This window comes from Pezoporus flaviventris, unplaced genomic scaffold (assembly GCF_033815535.1).
Source record: "Pezoporus flaviventris isolate CSIRO_AGI_PZ_B2104156 unplaced genomic scaffold, CSIRO_AGI_Pfla_v1 ptg000007l, whole genome shotgun sequence".
NCBI classification, from domain to species: Eukaryota; Metazoa; Chordata; class Aves; order Psittaciformes; family Psittacidae; genus Pezoporus; species Pezoporus flaviventris.
In genome coordinates, this window is record NW_026892555.1 from 8,317,119 (window position 1) to 8,322,890 (window position 5,772).

The window sequence follows — 5,772 nt, forward strand, 5'->3', positions numbered from 1 at the left end:
TGCTGGAGTTCTTTTGGACAACTCTCAGGTAAAATCTGGAGAAAGGCTTCTAATTTCTATACTGAATTTGTGGTTCCAAAGCTTCAGCACTTTACCAGACTTTTGCTGAGACCCTCAGCTTCTGTACAATTGAAGAAAGCTACCGTCTTTCCCCCTTAATGTTTAAATACTTCCCTGCCATTATTCCTGCAGGAATCTCCAAAGACGTCACCTGCTATGGGAAGGCCATTGTTTACTGCAGTGCTCACAACTGCTCCCACACATACTTCTCTTGTTAGCTACTATTCTATATGGCTCTTCACTACATCTAAGTGATGTGTTCCATCCTGGCCTGCAAATTGGAACTGAAAAGCTTTGTTCTTATGTGTTTGTAGAGAGAGTTATGCAGTGGCATTGTACTCACAAGTTGAGACTGTAGCTCAAAGAAAAAAAATTATGTAAAAGCTGAGAGCAATCAAAAATGCACATTTCAGAGGTAATTCTCATGTGTTATGATGTGAACTGTATTGGAGTAACGCTTAGGATTAACAGACAGTAGTTCCACAGTGTTCTTTTAATGCTAAAACAAAATGTCTGAGCTGTGGCATGCTGAAAACATCCACTGGAAATGTCTTGATTAGAGACACACCAAAAACTTAACAGCAAAGTGCAGTGCAATGTGGAGCTTCCTCCTTACCAAGCACTGGAATTTAAGATATTTTTTCTCCCTGTATAATTCCAGAACAAATAATTTTGTTTGTTTCCCTGGACACCTGAGAGAAGCCACAACCATCCTCTGTGTAAATTATTGATGTTACCACTATAAATAGTATTATTCACAACAGCAGTACATGTGGTTTCATTCTCATAGGAAGCTGTTTATCCTGAATTTAGAGCTCTACAAGTGCCATAGGCATTCTCCATGCCTGTTTCCTGGAAAAGGCTTTTGGATGTCCCATAGGTCCCTATGTTACCTAACAATAAGATGATATTATTTGGGGCTCTTAGTAACCTCATAGTGTTGAAAAAAGAGTAGATGAAGCCTTTAAGGCTGGCATTGCCTTTTCTCGTCATGTAAGAGAAGACCAAGTTAATACCATGTGTAAGGCAGACCACCTACAGGCCAGTTTTAAATCTTCGTCTGGAACACCAACAACCTGCCAGTGCTACCAAAAGGAGACTGGATTTAATCTGCTACAGCAAATCCTGCCACATTAGAAAATGACAGGGTTTGGTGATTTAGAGAAATGCAATATCAAATAGATTGCTCAAACATGAATCTGCTATCCTCCCCCTATGCCAAGGAAGAATGTAAAAACAAGATAATAGAATTGAGAAACAAGTGTTCTGCTGATCCCATGCACATTAATAGTATCATTTCAGAGAATGACTAAAGATTGCCATGAGTCAACAATTCCTCCTAAACATTTTGTCTAAGAACACCTACAATCCCTAGCTTGACTGGCAATGAGCAGATTAACATGCTTCAGTTATGATGGGAGCTCATTTTGAAATAAGTCACTGTTAATATCAGCACACCAGGCATCAGTGCGCTCTCTGTGATACAGCAAGTCACTTAAAGGGTGATTTTACATACTCTTCATTTTCTAATGCAAGAAACCTTCATACAGAAGATAAAGGAGCAGGAGGAAAGAGCTCTGCTCTTCAGGAAAAGTACTGCCCATTTGAATCCGTTTACCTCAAGGCCAGAAAAACACAGAGCCCTATACATTCATGTGTGCAAAGTATCTGATAAAGTAATGTTTCAGAAACATAAGCCAGGTTCTTTCAAAAATGTGCCTGGCATTCTGTCGGCTCCATAAAATGCTGCTTGAGAACTCAAAGCAGGGGCCCTGCATCTTAGATGACACAGTGCAAGTCTTTTTCAGCCCATAATCTCATCATTTCTGTAGCTTGCAACCCCAACATCCCTGGAAGCCCAAGGTACAATCCCAGGGTTTCCAGGTTCCCTGGTTCATGAAAGAAACAGGGATACAAAGAGAAAGGAGTTCCCAGGAGCCAAAAACTTGGCTTAATATTTTATTTAAAAATGGAACAGAATTATTTTCCCCCAGACATAAGAAGAAGGAGAAGAAACAAAAAGGAACTTCCTTTCCCTTAGAAACATGAAAATTTCTAGGTTTGTTCGTGTTCCAAGGTTTAATGTGCGCACATAAGCCCATGCGTACACAATCCTACCAGACTTTCCCCACTTTGATCTGTCTGACAGGGGGATTTCCTCTTAGGATATCTCTTATACTGCAGTAACTGCAAGATACTGATCTGGATGGATTTAAAATCTCATACAATATAACAGCTCCCTGTTTGCAGCCTAATTACATTTATTGTATACATCCACAGGAAACATCTCCATCCTGTAATAAGAAAACCACTTTGAGATCTGCTTGACTTCTTACCTCTACACAGGGCTAAGGAGTATGATGCCAAGTGAAAAAGTTGTGCAGAATAGACTTAGGTGTGCTTTTTTAGGATTTTAGTTTCTTTCAAATTTCTCAATTCCAAATATTCAAATCTCCTTTCTAGTATTAAATTCAATTGCAGCTTTACCCATCAGACTATCACTCTCACCACTTGCTGCTTCAGATAATAAATTGAGAGTAAAATGCTTGTGAATGGTTTCTCTGCTGTAGATTATAAAGAATTCACTCATAGTGCACTGAGAGGTGAATTTAATAGTTCATTTCATTTTAACTCCTATTGCAATTAACATGCAAGTCAAATGTCTTTTGTATTGAAAGGAAATTCAAAGGAATCCCATAAAGCATCAGGAACTGCCTAGTGCTTTGTAAGAAGTGGATTCATTCAACAGCTTGGGTGCTCCAGGGATTCCCAAGTTGCAACAGCATCACAGAGATGGCATGTGTAGAAACAACTGCTCTCTGAAACCTGGTTGGAAAAGGGTGAAAGGGTGGGGGGAAACTCCTCTGTGTCCCAGAGAGCAACGCGAAGTACAGCAATTCTGTTTGGGGAAGTTATTCAAGCTATTGAAACTGCATTTGATTTTCATTTGGATATCGGCCCTCCTTTCCTAGGGAAGAAGAATGGTATTTTTCTAATCAGTCTTGCTTGCTTTAAGGACTACTTCACATTTCATCTCTGATTCAGGGGGTGGGGGGGTGGAATGTCATCCACGATGAAAATCTGACAGAATTGTTTGAAAATGAAAACCTTCAATTCACTGTTTTAAAAATGTGAGTCTTTTCCTAAGAGTTGAAAATTTCCATCATGTTAATGCCTTTCTGAAGGTTAAGTTTCAGGGAAACTGCAGCAGTTGCTTGCATAGACAGAACAATACGTTTCAGTACAAAACAGCCTGGCTAATATATTCCTGGTCAGCACCAGTGCCCTCAAAGCCATGAGTCAAAGACTTGCAATGGTCACAGCTGCTTATCCGTTTTAAAAACCAGAGTAATAGCTGGGTGGATGAGGAAAGAGTAGACCTGGAAGACAGGAGGGGAAAACACAGCTCCACTCATTGATTAAAAGCTGAATTATTCATCTCCAGCCTCTTATCTCCCTCCACAAAATCCACATGCTTTAGAACCTCTTCTGACCCTTGTATGTGGGTATGTGCGCGCATGAAGAGAGGGGTAAAAAATATGAAATCATTTGTCTATGAGGGAACTGTTGCTTCACAATGTGGAGAAGCAATAGCATGCACAGGAAAAACTGCAAGTAAAAAAAAGAGTAAAAATCTTCTTTTAAAATATACACATTAAAATTGACAATTCTTGCTACCTCTTTATGCTATAACTGACTGATTTTTTTTTAATTTCTTTTTTCTTGCTTCTGTATTTCTTGCCTTTTTTTCCCCTGCCATATGGTATTATTGAGGTATGCAATAATTTAGCTTCATTGCCTACAAACTTTAAAATATTTCCTTGGTATTTTCACTCTACTGAGAAAAATCATGTGCAAACCCCAGCAAATGTTGATTGTTTCCACCAGCTGTTAAGCCATGTATCTTCGTCCTCTTTCTCTCTGATATTTCAGCCCATGAAGCCTTGCTTTTCTTTCACTGTGGTTTTAATTAACCAGTCTGAGTGCTTTTACTAGCGTTACAATTTTCAGTCCATTTCCTTATGCTTTTTGCTTGCATTCATACAGATGTCACATTGACTTATGCATTTATTTGAGGAAAAGGATAGACAGGTTTTAAAAAAGGAGACTCCATCAATAGAAGAAGGTTTTATTTGGTTTCTTTTTTTTATTATTGCCTAAATTGTTGCCAAAGAAAAAATTAAAGGAGGAAGTAGTTATAGGGAGAAAAGACACACAACAAAAAAACAACAGGTAAGGAGGAAATCAAAGCTAATCTGCTCATATTCTGTCATTTCCATCATTATTGAAGTTTCATGTTTCATGTATGCATAAAGAGATAGAATGGTTATATGCTGATTGTTCACTTTTCCTTTTCTTAATTATTCTGTGAAATCAGTATTTAAATAAAGATGTATAGTAACGCAAGTGTTCCTTCATAATGTGTTAGATATAGAGGCTACCTTTACTGGAGAACCCTTCAGTGCTGTGCAGAGCACAGTGCCAGGCTTGCAAACCTGAGAACATAAATAGTCCCACTAAAGTGAATGAGATCATTATTTGCATGATTAAATATCATAACATTAAATTGTACATAAATGCTACTGCTGTGGGTAGAGAGGGGGAAGGCGGAGTGTGACATAAACTTTCAGGTGACAGAAGAGAAATGAGTTCTGTCTGATTTCATCCTTCAAAAGCCTTCTAGTGACAGTATTATTTTTAAATGGCTTTTAGTGATTTTGTGACACTGCCAAGTCATTTGGTTCTATTTAAAAATACAAAAAAAATCCAATACAGCAGAGACTGAATAATGCACGGTACTAATCTAGGGCCAACTGGGCCCTATCCAGACATATAGGACTTGGGAAGTATGTGTCAAATTACCTTGTTGGACCCCCAGTTCATCCACCCTTCAGTGGCAACCAGGTCTTTGGCAGTCTTATCCCCCTCTAGCTCCTCAGGATGGTCAGCCTTCCTCCTTACTCTGCAGAGCTCAGAGTGTTGCTGCAGTGGATCCCTCTGCTCAGAAAGATCTTGTCCCCTCTTAGTATCCCTGTGCAAGGTGTCCAGTACTTCTGAAGCTGAGTTTCAGGAATACATACAATAAATGTACACACTGACTGCTACCTAAATGCACTGCACTACTTTGCCATCACCACTGAAGAGATAGTAGGCTCACCAAACACACAGATGGCACTCCATGCTGGCATGGAGGAGAACAGGTTTAATATTCAACGTGTTCTAAGCAAATTAGGCGTACAGGAATGAAAAAAATCACAATGCATTTTATCAAGGACAAATGCAAAATACTTCATGTAGGCTGTTATATGCACATGGAGCATGTAACACCTGCCCAGGCCTGGAGACCAGCAAAGAAGATTCAGCAGGTCATCAGCTGTGGATGAGCCTGTGTTGGACGCAGGCAGACACCTCGCAGGCTGTATAAATAGGAGTGCAGATGATAAGACATAGTTCTTTGACATAAGAACTTTTTCACAGTAGAACCAAGTTGGGTTGTGGCATCTCACAGAAGGGAAAAAAAAAGTAAAAAAAATCATGAACCAAGTGTACAAAACCCAGACCAAACCAAACAGAAACAATCAGAGGCCTAGAACATGTGACCCATGGGCAAAAAATGGCAGAAATTAGGTTGTTTAGCCTAAGAAATGAGAAGGGAAAGAGGGAGCAGATGGAAGAGACTGTTATTAAATATATATAGTCTACTGCCAGGCT